We start from the raw sequence: 16,767 nt of genomic DNA, 5'->3' as shown, positions 1-16,767 counted from the left end.
ATTGTGCCACAAACTCCTCTTCTTCCCAATTCTGTTCAATACCTCCTCATTAGTTATGTGATCTACGTACCTAATCTTCAGCATTCTTTTGCAGCACCACATTTCAAAAGCTTCTATTCTCCTCTTGTTCAAACTATTTATCGTCCATGTTTCACTTCCTACAGAGTTTCAGGGAGAGCATAAGGGAACGATTGACAGGAATGGAGGAAAAACACAGTAGAAGAAGAATGGGTAGCTTTGAGGGATGAAGTGGTGAAGGCAGGAGGAGATCAAGTAGGTAAAAACACGAGGGCTAGTAGAAATCCTTGGGTAACAGAAGAAATTGAATTTAATTGATGAAAGGAGAAAATATAAAAATGCAGTAAATGAAGCAGGCAAAAAGGAATACAAACATCCCAAAAATGAAATCGACAGGAAGTGCAAAATGTCTAAGCAGGGATGGCTAGAGGACAAATGTAAGGATGTAGAGGCTTATCTCACTAGGGGTAAGATAGATACTGCCTACAGGAAAATTATAGAGACCTTTGGAGAAAAGAGAACCACTTGTATGAATATCAAGAGCTCAGATGGAAACCCTGTTCTAAGCAAAGAAGGGAAAGCAGAAAGGTGGAAGGAGTATATAGAGGGTCTATACAAGGGCAATGTACTTAAGGGCAAAATTATGGAAATGGAAGAGAATGTGGCTGAAGATAAAATGGGAGATATGATACTGCTTGAAGAGTTTGACAGAGCACTGAAAAACCAGAGTCGAAACAAGGCCCCAGAAGTAGACAACATTCCATTAGAACTACTGACAGCCTTGGGAGAGCCAGTCTTGACAAAACTCTACCATCTGGTGAGCAAGATGTATGAGACAGGCGAAATACCCTCAGACTTCAAAAATGGACTGTACCAAGTGTAAAATTATTTCCAGTTCGGGGTGCTGAATTAGCTTCATAAGAGCGGAGTAACGTTTTTGATTAGTAATCAAAACGTCCTCGGTCCCGGGTTCTAATCACGCCACTGCTTACATTTCGATTAATAATCAACATTGGCGGCCGAAGACTTCGTGCGTAAGAAGTCACCCTCATTTTGCCAAAGGCCTTGTCAAAGAGGGTGGAGAAGTGGACAGAGGTTCAGGGCACTCTCTTGTCCTAGGGATAGGAAACTGCCCCTAAAGGCAGCAGAATCAACAATGATCAACGGCTTGAGGATGCAGAAGGCAATGGAAATCACTGCATTAAAGACAAGTGTGTATGCACAGGACATGTGGTCTGTAATTGGAAACGGGTCATGATGATCTCTTCATTGGCAAAAGATTCCGGAATAGTCCCCCATAAGGATCTCCGAAGGAGACTGTCAAGGGGGAAGTGACCATGAGAAAAAGACTGAATAACCAACGGAAGAATAATGTCCTAAGAGTCGGGGCGTGGAATGTCAGAAGCTTGAACGTCATAGGGAAACTAGAAAATCTGAAAAGGGAAATGCAAAGGCTCAATCTATATATAGCAGGGATCAGTGAAGTGAAATGGAAAGAAGACAAGGATTTCTGGTCAGATGAGTATAGGGTAATATCAACAGCAACAGAAAATGTTATAACGGGAGTAAGATTCGTTATGAGTAGGAAGGTAGGGCAGAGAGTGTGTTACTGTGAACAGTTCAGTGATAGGGTTGCATTTATCAGAATCGACAGCAAACCAACACCAACAAAGATAGTTCAGGTATACATACCGACGTCGCAAGCTGAAGATGAAGAGATAGAGAAAGTACATGAGGCATGAAAAGGGTAATATCTTAAGTAAAGGGAGATGAAAATCTAATAGTCATGGGAGACTGGAATGCAGTTGTAGGGGAAGGAGTAGACAAAAAGGTTACAGGAGATTATGGGCTTGGGACAAGGAATGAGAGACGAGAACGACTAATTGAGTTCTGAAATAAAATTCAGCTAGTAACAGCGAAAACTGTTCAGGAATCACAAGACGAGGAGGTATACTTGGAAAAGGCCGGGTAATATGGGAAGACTTCAGTTAGATTACATCATGGTCAGACAGAGATTCCGAAATCAGTACTGGGTTGTAAGGCCTATGCACGAGCAGATATAGACTCACATTATAGTAGTGATGATGAGTAGTCTGAAGTTTAAGACATTAGAAAGAATCAATACGCGAAGAAGTGGGATACAGAAGTACTAAGGAACGACAAGATACAGTTGAAGTTCCCTAAGGCTATAGATACATCAATAAGGAATAGCTCAGTAGGCAGTACAGTTGAAGAGGAGTGGACATATCTAAAAAGGGCCATTACAGAAATTTGAAAGAAAACCGCAGGATCAAAGATGGTAACTGCGAAGAAACCATGGGTAACAGAAGAAATAATTCAGTTGATCGATGAAAGGCGGAAGTACAAAAATATTCCGGGAAACTCAGGAATACAGAGATACAAGTCGCTGAGGAATGAAATAAATAGGAAGTGCAGGGAAGTTAAGACGAAATGGCTGCAGGACAAATCTGAAGACATCGAAAAATAAATGATTGTCGGAAGGACAGACTCAACATACAGGAAAATCAAAACAACCTTCGGTGACATTAAAAGCAAGGGTGATACATTAAGAATGCAAAGGGAATTCCACTATTAAATGAAGAGGAGAGAGCAGACAGACGGAAAGAACACGTAGAAAGCCTCTATGAGGAGGAACATTTGTCATATGTGATACAAGAAGAAACAGGAGTCGATTTAGAAGAAATTGGGGATCCAGTATTAGAATCAGAATTTAAAAGAGCTTTGGAGATCAAATAAGGCAGAAGGGATACATAACATTCCATCAGAATCTCTAAAACCATTGGGGGAAGTGGCAACAAAACGACAATTCACGTTGGTGTGTAGAATTTATGAGTCTGGCGACATACTATCATCCACACAATTCCGAAGACTGAAAGAGCTGACAAGTGCGAGAATTATCGCACAATCAGTTTAACAGCTCATGCATCCAAGTTGCTGACAAGAATAATACACAGAGGAATGGAAAAGAAAATTGAAAATGTACTAGATGACGATCAGTTTGGCTTTAGAAAAGGCAAAGGCACGAGAGAGGCAATCCTGACCTTGTGGTTGAAGCAAGACTAAAGAAATATCAAGACACGTTCATAGGATTTGTGGACCTGGGAAAAGCGTTCGACAATATAAAATGGTGCAAGATGTTCGAAATTCTGAGAAAAATAGGGGTAAGCTATAGGGAGAGACGGGTAAAATAGAATATGTACAAGAGCCAAGAGAGAATAATAAGAGTGGACAACCAAGAACGAAGTGCTCGGATTAAAAAGGGTAAGGCAGGGATGTAGTCTTTCGCCCCTACTGTTCAATCTGTACATCGTAGAAGCAACGATGGAAATAAAAGAAAGGTTCAGGAGTGGACTTAAAATTCAAGGTGAAAGGTTGTCAATAATACGATTGGCTCATGACATTGCTATACTGAGTGAAAGTGAAGAAGAATTACATGATCTGCTGAATGGAATGAACAATGGAATGTGTACAGAATATGGATTGAGAGTACATCGAAGAAAGACGAAAGTCATGAGAAATATCAGAAATGGGAACAGCGAGAAACTTAACATCACGATTGATGGTCACGGAGTAGACGAGGTTAGGGAATTCTGCTACCTAGGCAATAAAATAACCAATGACAGACGGGGGAAAGAGGACATCAAAAGCAGACTAACAATGGTAAAAAGGACATTCGTGGCTAAGATAAGTCTAGTAGTAGCAAACATAAGCCTTAATCTGAGTTAGAAATTTCTGAGAATGTACATCTGCAGTACAGCATTGAATGGTAGTGAAACATGGACAGTGGGAAAACCGGAACAGAAGAGAATCGAAGCATTTGAGACGTGGTACTACAGACAAATGTTGAAAATTAGATGGACTGATAAGGTAAGGAATGAGGAGGTTCCGCGCAGAATTGAATAAGAAAGGAATATGTGGAAAACACTGATAACAAGAAGGGACAGGATGATAGTACATCTTTTAACACATGAGGGAATGACTTCCATGGTACTAGAGGAAGCTGCAGAGGGCAAAAACTGTAGAGCAAGACAGAGACTGGAATACATCCAGCAAATAATTGAGGACGTAGGTTGCAAGTGCTACTTTGAGATGAAGAGGTTGGCACAGGAGAGGAATTCGTGGCGGGCCGCATCAAATCAGTCAGAAGACTGATGACCCAAAAAAAAAGATAATAATTTAGTAACAAAAGTTTATTAAAAAACAGTGGAGTCGTTGTCGTAATGCGGAAACTGGGCGATTTATCTGACGTCCAAAAGGGAATGGCCATTGGCTTTCGGGCCAGAGATGGAAGCGTTTCCGAAACGGCGAAGTTTGTGAACTGTTCCCATGCCGCTGTGGTTGAATATACCGTGCATGTCAAAATGGCGCTATGCAAAATCAGTGCCGTCGTAACTGCGGTGCACCTCGGGCTAAGGAATAGGGGTGAATGACGGCTGCAGAGATGTGTGCGGGCGAATAGACGTGCAAGTAGTTAGCAGCTAACCACGCAGAAGATCCAAGGGGCTAACTACTGCGTATGAACCGCAGCAGGCTCATGGTTCTTGCACCAATGATCTATTCATTGACAAAGGCTGGAATTTGCGCGCCAATACCGCAATTGGACGTGTACTAAGTGGCGACAGGTGACCTCTTCAGATGAATCGCGTTTCGTGCTCCATCAGACAGATGGCCGTTCGCGCGGAAGGTGTGAAACGTCTGAAAGGAAACAAACACACTGTTACAGTCGTCGGAAGGGTCTAGACAGGGAGTGCGGGGGGGGGGGGGGGGACGTTAAGATCTGGGCAATGTTTTCATGGCATTCCGTGAGTGATCTAGTCATTCTGGAAGGCATAATGGATCAGAGCCATTTGGACCATTTTGCTGTCAGCACTTCCAGAAATTTCTCTGCAATACGTTAAAAAAAAATGGACAGCCGTCCGAAGTGCAACCGACTGAGCAAACGAGAGGCGATCGTGATGTGTAGCCAGCTGCACGTCATACCCTCACGCTCAGAGCCAAGCCATGTCCACCTCTACACGCTGTGTATTTTTTTTTTTTCCTCGGCACGATGGCATTCACCAGCAGGACAATGCAACGTGTCCACAGCTCGCAGTGCACATGCGTGGTTCGAAGCGCACTGGATGAGTTTGCCGTACCCCCCTGGCCACCAAATTACCTGAATTTAAACCCAATGGAGAGGCTGTGGGACCTCCTCGATCGCGCTGCTCGCATCATGGATCCTCAACCGAGAAACCTAGAGCAAATGGCCACGGCACTGAAATCGGTATGGCTCCACATCGTGTCGGTACCCTCCACATCCTCACTGACTCTCTTTCTGCACGTCTCACGTTGCAAAACGTGGGAACTCAACCTTTTTACAGATGGTCACATTAATGTGACTAGACATTTTATGTGTACAATCTAACAACTTACGTGAGGGACGATCATTTGCAGTAATTTCCATCTACGTTTATTAACCAACTGACACATGCACACTAGATTAGAAGAAAAGGCTTTATGACAAGACACATGTTAATATATCAATGAATAACTGCTATGGTATTGGACGAACAGATAGAGAGCAAAATCCGTAATGGAAGACGTAGATTGGAATATATCCAACAACTGGGTGTGAGCGCTACTCTCAGATGAAGAGGTTGGCACAGGAGAGGAATTCACAGAAGGCCGCCTCAAACAGTCAGAAGAACAATGACAAAAAAGTGAAACTCACACACATACAAAATTTATCCATTCGTAAAATTACTATCATTCCTGTACAGGTATAAATCCCGTGCACAGTCCAAAATTTTATCTATGCCGCAGACTGAATTAAGGAAAAATTATTTTAATTTGTTGTTAGTGTCATTTTATTTTTCTATCAGCACCATTAGAAGGGTAAAAGGTTGAATATTTTTTTGGCTCGTAAATAACTACATTCTAAGCGAGAGTGAAGTTATAATTTGAATAATGGAGATGAGTTTTAATCGAATTGCTGTACTTACAAATTTTTATTTATGTTTTCAAAGTGTATTCGCTTAATATCGAGGAACATCATAAGCATAAAAATGTATTCTGAGGCCGTATGCCATGTAGCTTAAACAGCTACCTAACTAGCGTCTGAAGATGAATGTTACCAACGATACCTTTTGCACGTTTTTGTGCTGTTAATATTTCGTGTAATTAATATTTTGTCTGTGAGTGTCGGACTGCCAGAGAATGTTATTTCCCGTGATATCAATTAATGGAAACCTACAAAGTAAGATAAGCCTCTGACATTTCTCTTTCAAGCAGTGGAATACAGAAAAAATGCAATATCGTTGATGAAAGACCATTAAGAAGGCAGATGGGAATCAGTCAGGAGACGTATGATTATAGTGTGGAAGACTTTGTTGTGACCCAAAGAGGAAAACTCAACCGACGAAATGGTGCTCGCCAGTATCTCTACGTAAGAAGAGTCAAGGAACTTCAAAATTATCAAGTAAAGGATGACCAGTCGTTTGAGTTAGTTGATAAATGCCATACAATTTGCAGAATAATATACGACCAGCGAAAAATAGCTAGTTTTATTTTTCGTTTCTTTGAAATGAGTGAAAGTTCTAAACAATATAAACAACTATAATCGCCGATTAACGATTCAGCAAAGCCATATTGGTGAAAATAAACACAGGTTACACTCTTTTCTCGTCTGCTCAGTGGTGCCCGAAAATATAGAACCTGACCAAAATATCATTTGACGTGTATCGGTTGAAGACGCCTTCATAGCGGTCAAGTTCCTCTTGTGATATTCAGATGGGTTCTTAGTAGTTAGTTTACGCGGAGATGACGTCATTGCTCACTGGAAAGGAACTAGATGTGGCGAGAGTTGTTTGATATAAAACGTGTTCCGTGAAGGACTGAAGCTACACTTCTTCTTTCACCAGCTGCAGATTTCGTAACACTCTGAACCAAAGATGTCTACAGCCGTGAACATTACAATATTAAACATCTTCGTTTTCCTATTCTGTTTCATCCACTGTCATCTGGATTTGTCTAATATTGGCGGGTAAGTAGCCAAGAAGTTGAATTTTGTCTTCAAACTGTTTTTTTTTTTTTTTTTACAAAAGTGAGTTATGGAACATCACGATGTCAACACTGGATTGCCGTTCCGCCTTTCAAATGACTAATATTGAAGTATCTACTAATAACAATGAAAAACAGATTTCGTTACTACCTAACAAGGCCCTAGGCTTAGATGGCAACCGGTGAAAGTGTATTATCCGAAACAAGATATTATTAATGTCCATTTAGATACAGTGTCTTGAAAGGAGGATATAAGATGAACATCAACAAAAGCAAAACAAGGATAATGGAATGTAGTCTAATTAAGTCGGGTGATGCGGAGGGAATTAGATTAGGAAATGAGACACGTAAAGTAGTAAAGGAGCTCTGCTATTTAGGGAACAAAATAAGGATGATGGTCGATGTAGAGAGGATATAAAATGTAGACTGGCAATGGTAAGGAAAGCGTTTCTGAAGAAGAGAAATTTGTTAACACCGAGTATAGATTTAAGTGTGAGGAAGTCGTTTCTGAAAGTATTTGTGAGGAGTGTAGCCATGTATGCAAGTGAAACAAGGACGATAAATAGTTTGGACAAGAAGAGAATAGAAGCTTCTGAAATGTGGTGCTACAGAAAAATGCTGAAGGTTATATGGCTAGACACATAACTAATGAGGAGGTATTGAACAGAATTGGGGAGAAGAGGAGTTTGTGGCACAACTTGACTAGAAGAAGGGATCGGTTGGTAGGAAATGTTCTGAGGCATCAGGAGATCACCAATTTAGTGTTGAAGGGCAGCGTGGAGGGTAAAAACCGTAGAGGGAGACCAAGAGATGAATACACTAAGCAGATTCAGAAGGATGTAGGTTGCAGTAGGTATCGGGAGATGAAGCTTGCACAGGATAGAGTAGCATGGAGAGCTGCATCAAACCAGTGTCAGCACTGAAGACCACAACAACAACTACAGATACAGAGTACATGTTCTTCTACGTTACAGGTTTTTTAACGAACCCTTAACGCAGAAAGACGTAAAAATTGTCGCAACGTACGAATATAGACTGGCAGACAAAAGACGGGAAGCTTCCAGTACGGGAAGAAAGAGGCGGGGGGGGGGGGGGGGGGGGGGGGGAAGAACTGAATGAAACTTCACGGTTTGATACGGTATTACTCGTAGATTTCATTTCTGTAATTACAAAATCAAGACAAATTTACAAAGTACTTGGCAGTATGAAACTATTTATCAGTATGAAGTTGCATCTTTTCTGGTGCGGATGAATTCACTGATTCTGTTCGGAAGGACGTCATAAAACTGTAGTATCCTCTCCTGAGGGAAGTCCGCCCACAGCCGTTGTAACTGGTCCTTGATATGGGTACAGGCACTAGGACGGAACTGACGTCCGATCTGGTCCCACCACATGTTATGTCGGGGACAGATCTGGGGATCCTGCTGGCCATGAGTGTTCATCTACATCACACAGACGCTTCATAGAGACATGTGCCACGTGTGGAGGACCGCCGTCCTACTGAAGAATGGCACCACGATACCGTCGCATAAGAGGTAACACTTGAGGGAGCAGGATGTGCGTGACGTACCGTTATGTCATCAGAGTCTCCTCAGTCACTATTCGCCGTGACACGTAGTCATACCCGACGGCTCCCCACACCTCACGCCAGATGAAACACAGCTGTGCCTCGCTGAAACATTGGAACAATGGCAGTTCTCCCCAGGTCGCCGACATACTCACCGAGGTAGTGTAGAACCGTGATTCATCGCTGAACATTCGGTACCATTCGTCAACAGTCCGACTTCCCGGTAATTGCACCACAGCAAACGCAGACGTTTGTCTTGTGGTGTTAAGGCAGCCTGCGTGTAGGACGCTAATTCCCCACTCCTGCTAGTCTCTAACCAATGGTACGGAATGACATATCATGTGCAAGGGTGGCATTTACTTGTCCTCCGATGTCACATGAAGAAGTGCAGGGGTTATGGAGTGCTTATTGGCCAATATAGCGATCCTCCATTGTAGCGCTCAGTCGTTGTCGACTGGAACCTTGACGATGAGTACGCCTGCCGTCACGTTACCATGCAGTCCAATATCAGGTCAGCGTCACACTCGAATGAGCCACAAATCTGGATTTCCTCGACTAGACCAGCCGGCAAAATAGAGACCCCTAATGGAGCCCATTTCAGACACTACCAGGTGCTGATAACTTTGCCTCAAACGGGTACGCAGCATGCCAGAGTCATTCACAGTGATCACTGTTGCTGTTCATGCTCCTTGTATTCCCTACCAGGCCTGGTAACGTCACGAAAGACGAACAACACTAAGACACTCTGGCACCTGTTCTATCTGTCACAGGAAATTATACCTCTAATTGTTTACATAACCACCGATGGTGTGTACGTGTACGAAGTTATTTTGCTGTCCGACCATGTTTTCTGGGTGCTTCAGTTTTTTTGTCAGAAGCGTGGTATCCTTTACCAATAGGATTAATGAGTTACGAGTGGAGCCTGTCATGTTATACAAATACTTGTAAGTACCGGTAACAGTGTAGAAGAATACAAAGTGAGATGATTTCCTACGCACAGTTGTTTGAGAAACAAATTGCAGGATTTAGTTATCGAGAAGAAGCATTAATTGCAGTTTTCTCTATAAGAGGGCCTGGACAAAGAACAATGGTAGACTTATATAATACAAAAAATGTGTGGTTCATACTGTTAGCGGCCGTTTGTAATTTTTAAACCCGCAAAGGGTCATGTACTTTTCCATTAAACCTACTTGCAACAGATTAAATTAATTAGAAAAGAGTGACCCGGTGGAAACATAAGTCATGGATCAACAACATAGCAATATATTGAAACGTCCCCTTAGAAAAATTAATGAATTACTGTGCTGATAAACACCTTACATTATTTGATTTTCAAACAGCTGAGCAGAACTGAACGTGCTAAGACATTTCGCTCTTTGCCTATTCTGATCAACACTAAACTGACACACAATATTTTTAGCGCAACGCAATCTGACTTTAAAAAATCCCTATCCCTACAAAAGAATGGCCCTGACTAGCATTAACCTATACCTTTCACAAATCACTTACCCCACAAAAATCTCGTTACTCGAACTACTGCTATACAGCGAGCGCCACTACTGCCAGCTAAATAAAAGATTCAAACTACTGAAGGCACTAACTACTGATAATCATAGTCAGCAAATGAAAGATTTTGATAGAGAACAAACAATGTGTTTACCTTAATAGTGTTCAAAAGTCATAATATATATAGCAGTTCATGAATGCATGTGCTATTATCTGCTGCTGATTACTGTTGGGGCGGAAGAAGTGCTTCCTAATTGCCTACAAGAGAATAAATCTTTACTCGCTGACTGCCGAAGAAGAAATGATTCCTACTGGCTTTCTAGACTAAGTCTCGCTTCTGAGCCTGCACAATTTCCTGTGCACCAATGAAACTGTTTTACAATATTCTGACCATTGGCACAGTAGTAAACAAACCAACAAATTCCCGAGTTAGTAACAGTTTTGGAGTGTTAACTTATAGAAGGAAACAGTTCTTAATAATTCTGTCTGGGATCCCCTTAATGCAGCTGAGTTTCCCACCAGTCAATACGCTGGGTCCAACGTTAGGATTTTCTGGAAACTAGGGTTCAGCTCCTCCCCTCTGCTCAGTGAGGACTGTTAACCAATAAGAAGTTCCCCTGCAAGTTTTCAGCATGTGGCTGGGATACCCTCAGGGAGGGGGGAGGGGAGGGGGAGGGTTGCAGGGCTTCCTCTCACGGTATAACAAAATTAATTTTAATTTTAATAATTAACAGCCTCAGTTGCACTGTTTGCCTAGAATTTACCTAGGTTTCAGTCGGGATAACCCAACCTTCTTCAGAATAACAGTAACTACCGTCTTTCCATAGTGGACATCATCAAGCTAAAACTACAAATCCATAAATTGACGGTAAGTTCCAGTACAGCTCTCGTGGCTGCCGCATCGCGGTCGCGAAGTGGGGCCGAGGCAGCTCCAGATAAGTTTTATAGTCTGACGATAGTTTATGGATTTGTAGTTTTAGCTTGACGATGTCCACTATGGAAAGACGGTAGTTACTGTTATTCTGAAGAAGGTTGGGATATGTCGACTGAAACCTAGGTAAATTCTAGGCAAACAGTGCAACTGAGGCTGTTAATTATTAAAATTAATATTTACACAGTTGCAGCCAGGGCCGCGAAATGTTGAAGATATTTAAGTATAACAAAATGACTGCCGTCCGACTCCGCTCTCTTCTGAGAAGGGCTTTCCATTGTGAAAACAAAGTTTTTTTTTTCTCAGGAGCTATAGCTGGTTGGGTAGATCTGCAAGTCTTCTCAAAAAGTCGGCCGAACCACACATAGTGTGAAGAGTACCTAGTGAAACGCTATGCGGCCAGCAGCAGGGTAGATGCAAGGCCCAGACAGTGACACGACTCACCCGTCTTGGAGGTGGGGCCATGCTGTGGACTCACAGCGTTTCTCATCCCTGCGGACCTCACGAGACATCGCCGTCATCGTTCACAGGGAGAGTTTCTGTCTGGGATTCGCCAACACCAAGAAAATTACCTAAAGAATTGCGTGCAGCTTCCACCACTATATATAGAGCGAAGTAAAATATTTACATACTAATCTCTGCACTCACCGAGGTTCCTTATGACACTCAGTTAGCATATAAGGAATAAAAGGAACAAGGATCCTGCTTGGTAACAATGTCTGGGGGCAATGAGGACACAAGTTTAACTGATTATTATTTAAATAAATTTTATCAACAAATCACATTCAGAATGAGATTTTCACTCTGCAGCGGAGTGTGCGCTGATATGAAACTTCCTGGCAGATTAAAACTATGTGCCCTACCGAGACTCGAACTCGGGACCTTTGCCTTTCGCGGGCAAGTGCTCTACCATCTGAGCTACCAAAGCACGACTCACACCCGGTACTCACAGCTTTAGTTCTGCCAGTATCTTGTCTCCTACCTTCCAAACTTTACAGAAGCTCTTCTGCGAACCTTGCAGAACTAGTCAAGATTCGCAGAAGAGCTTCTGTAAAGTTTGGAAGGTAGGAGACGAGATACTGGCAGAAGTAAAGCTGTGAGTACCGGGCGTGAGTCGTGCTACGGTAGCTCAGATGGTAGAGCACTTGCCAACGAAAGGCAAAGGTCCCGAGTTCGAGTCTCGGTCGGGCACACAGTTTTAATCTGCCAGGAAATTTCAAATCACATTCAGTTGAGCTGCTGGGTTAGCCGTTAATACTTTCTACCAACGAACAGTCTCACTTCAGTACTGTGCATACGACGAAACTCGGAACCGACGACGAAACTGTGTTGCTGGAACTGCTGCTGTTGTTGAAGACGGTAGCGTCTTGTGGAGCCACGGCTAATTACAGGAACAGGCAATCGTAATTAATACAGCCTGTTCCGCCCGTACACTGTCCGTACTCTTGCTACTAGACATCTGGCCGGCGCGTGTACATGATGCCGCCGAAAATGGTACTCTCTACTGCGAGAGCGTTAATACCACACTTCCAGCACTGGAACCCATCTCTCTCCCTCTCCGCGCGCTCCGCGCAACAACTCCCTACCCAAAGATTTTACAACGCACAAACACTGCTATTATCGTTGCCAGTCCATCCAAATAACAATTCCTTTGGCTTTTTCCCAGAGCTTATAAGTTTCACAGTAAGACACAGATAAATACAATGAAACGTCAACAGACTTCTACCTAAATTTACACATACAGTGAAGCAATGTCCTTACTTATTAAAAGAAAGCATTTAAATTACAACAAATTTACATACAATTCAAAAATAAATTATATATCGGTAGCAGGTGCCCTGCATCCTGCATTTTCAGTGATACACCCTGCTACAAGCGTGAGCATTAATCAACTAACATCGATCGAACTCAAACCAAATGAATTTAAATAAAATATGAAAATGAAACTTGAGACGTGTCTGACCAGTAAAAGACTGTCACGTATCGGTACAAGATTGGACCACCAAGAGATATCGAATTGACACAGAGAAGGGCAGCACGAATGATGAATGGTTTGTTACCAAAAAAGTGGGCTATAAAGATCTGTTCGGAAATCTGAACTGACAGATGATGGAATAAAGAATACGAAATCTCGCAAAAAATTAAGTAAATAACTTTCAAGCAATGAATTTCAGAGTAGAATTTACGGCTGTTCTACAAATACCGAAAAATTAGCTCTTCCTACTGGAAGAAAACTGTGAATATTTCATAATTAAATGTGCTCAGACACACACTTTGCTGTGCTTCGTAGATTATAGATTTAGATGAAAATTTAGTAGCAAAAGAAGTTTGGAGACGGACTGCAGATTATCATTGTACATCTACATCTATACTCCGCGAGCCACCTTACGGTGTGTGGCGGAGGGTACTTATTGTACCACTATCTGATCCCCCCTTCCCTGTTCCATTCACGAATTGTGCGTGGGAAGAACGACTGCTTGTAAGTCTCCGTATTTGCTCTAATTTCTCGGATCTTTTCGTTGTGATCATTACGCGAGATATATGTGGGCGGTAGTAATATGTTGCCCATCTCTTCCCGGAATGTGCTCTCTCGTAATTTCGATAATAAACCTCTCCGTATTGCGTAACGCCTTTCTTGAAGTGTCCGCCACTGGAGCTTGTTCACCATCTCCGTAACGCTCTCGCGCTGACTAAATGTCCCCATGACGAATCGCGCTGCTTTTCGCTGGATCATGTCTATCTCTTCTATTAATCCAACCTGGTAAGGGTCCCATACTGATGAGCAATACTCAAGAATCGGACGAACAAGCGTTTTGTAAGCTACTTCTTTCGTCGATGAGTCACATTTTCTTAGAATTCTTCCTATGAATCTCAACCTGGCGCCTGCTTTTCCCACTATTTGTTTTATGTGATCATTCCACTTCAGATCGCTCCGGATAGTAACTCCTAAGTATTTTACGGTCGTTACCGCTTCCAATGATTTACCACCTATGGCATAATCGTACTGGAATGGATTTCTGCCCCTATGTATGCGCATTATATTACATTTATCTACGTTTAGGGAAAGCTGCCAGCTGTCGCACCATGCATTAATCCTCTGCAGGTCCTCCTGGAGTACGTACGAGTCTTCTGATGTTGCTACTTTCTTGTAGACAACCGTGTCATCTGCAAATAGCCTCACGGAGCTACCGATGTTGTCAACTAAGTCATTTATGTATATTGTAAACAATAAAGGTCCTATCACGCTTCCCTGCGGTACTCCCGAAATTACCTCTACATCTGCAGATTTTGAACCGTTAAGAATGACATGTTGTGTTCTTTCTTCTAGGAAATCCTGAATCCAATCACAAACCTGGTCCGATATTCCGTAAGCTCGTATTTTTTTCACTAAACGTAAGTGCGGAACCGTATCAAATGCCTTCCTGAAGTCCAGGAATACGGCATCAATCTGCTCGCCAGTGTCTACGGCACTGTGAATTTCTTGGGCAAATAGGGCGAGCTGAGTTTCACATGATCTCTGTTTGCGGAATCCATGTTGGTTATGATGAAGGAGATTTGTATTATCTAAGAACGTCATAATACGAGAACACAAAACATGTTCCATTATTCTACAACAGATTGACGTAAGCGAAATAGGCCTATAATTATTCGCATCTGATTTATGACCCTTCTTGAAAATGGGAACGACCTGCGCTTTCTTCCAGTCGCTAGGTACTTTACGTTCTTCCAGCGATCTACGATAAATTGCTGATAGAAAGGGGGCAAGTTCTTTAGCATAATCACTGTAGAATCTTAAGGGTATCTCGTCTGGTCCGGATGCTTTTCCGCTACTAAGTGATAGCAGTTGTTTTTCAATTCCGATATCGTTTATTTCAATATTTTCCATTTTGGCGTCCGTGCGACGGCTGAAGTCAGGGACCGTGTTACGATTTTCCGCAGTGAAACAGTTTCGGAACACTGAATTCAGTATTTCTGCCTTTCTTCGGTCGTCCTCTGTTTCGGTGCCATCGTGGTCAACGAGTGACTGAATAGGGGATTTAGATCCGCTTACCGATTTTACATATGACCAAAACTTTTTAGGGTTCTTGTTTAGATTGTTTGCCAATGTTTTATGTTCGAATTCGTTGAATGCTTCTCTCATTGCTCTCTTTACGCTCTTTTTCGCTTCGTTCAGCTTTTCCTTATCAGCTATGATTCGACTACTCTTAAACCTATGATGAAGCTTTCTTTGTTTCCGTAGTACCTTTCGTACATGATTGTTATACCACGGTGGATCTTTCCCCTCGCTTTGGACCTTAGTCGGTACGAACTTATCTAAGGCGTACTGGACGATGTTTCTGAATTTTTTCCATTTTTGTTCCACATCCTCTTCCTCAGAAATGAACGTTTGATGGTGGTCACTCAGATATTCTGCGATTTGTGCCCTATCACTCTTGTTAAGCAAATATATTTTCCTTCCTTTCTTGGCATTTCTTATTACACTTGTAGTCATTGATGCAACCACTGACTTATGATCACTGATACCCTCTTCTACATTCACGGAGTCGAAAAGTTCCGGTCTATTTGTTGCTATGAGGTCTAAAACGTTAGCTTCACGAGTTGATTCTCTAACTATCTGCTCGAAGTAATTCTCGGACAAGGCAGTCAGGATAATGTCACAAGAGTCTCTGTCCCTGGCTCCAGTTCTGATTGTGTGACTATCCCATTCTATACCTGGTAGATTGAAGTCTCCCCCTATTACAATAGTATGATCACGAAACTTCTTCACGACGTTCTGCAGGTTCTCTCTGAGGCGCTCAGCTACTACGGTTGCTGATGCAGGTGGTCTATAGAAGCATCCGACTATCATATCTGACCCACCTTTGATACTTAACTTAACCCAGATTATTTCACATTCGCATTCGCTAATAACTTCACTGGATATTATTGAATTCTTTACTGCTATAAATACTCCTCCACCATTGGCGTTTATCCTATCCTTGCGGTATATATTCCATTCTGTGTCTAGGATTTCGTTACTGTTCACTTCCGGTTTTAACCAACTTTCCGTTCCTAATACTATATGCGCACTATTTCCTTCAATAAGAGATACTAATTGTAAGTGATATGCAGGGTATTCATTCAGAACGAGTAAATATATCGAGCTGCGGTTTCCGCTAAATTATAGCGGACAATGTGGGGAATTTTCTGACGTACGAGACTGATTTTTAACGTTTACAGGTGCCACTTTACGATAATGACCTTTTTATGGAAGTATAGACTATTTCTGTAGCATTAGAAACATCCTTGGACGAGGAACTCAGCGATGTAACATGTGCGGAAGATGATCGTATAGTGACAAGATAACAGCGCCACAATCCTGAAACCACTGTGCCGTAGTCAAAACAGATGTATTAGAAACGTCAGCCCTACTGTACAAAATGTAAGCAAATAAGTAGTTCACTTACGGTTGCCGTTTTTATTACTATAACTGTCACACGAAGTGCTGAAATTGTTGACATTGAGCATTGGTACATGCTACAAAGCGAGTCTCGACAGATAATAGAGCATGTTGAATCCCATCTGGCTGTACAATTGATCGTGGTACGCATCATTTAATGTGAGATGAGCAGTCATGGGTATTTGTTTGAAGAGACCGAGCGAGGTGGCGCAGTAGCAGTGTGCCATTCGTCACGTTTTTCCCAGC

The sequence above is a fragment of the Schistocerca americana genome, chromosome 4, assembly GCF_021461395.2.
Source record: "Schistocerca americana isolate TAMUIC-IGC-003095 chromosome 4, iqSchAmer2.1, whole genome shotgun sequence".
NCBI classification, from domain to species: Eukaryota; Metazoa; Arthropoda; class Insecta; order Orthoptera; family Acrididae; genus Schistocerca; species Schistocerca americana.
The sequence above is the reverse complement of the archived record's forward strand: the minus strand, read 5'-3'. Positions refer to the sequence as shown.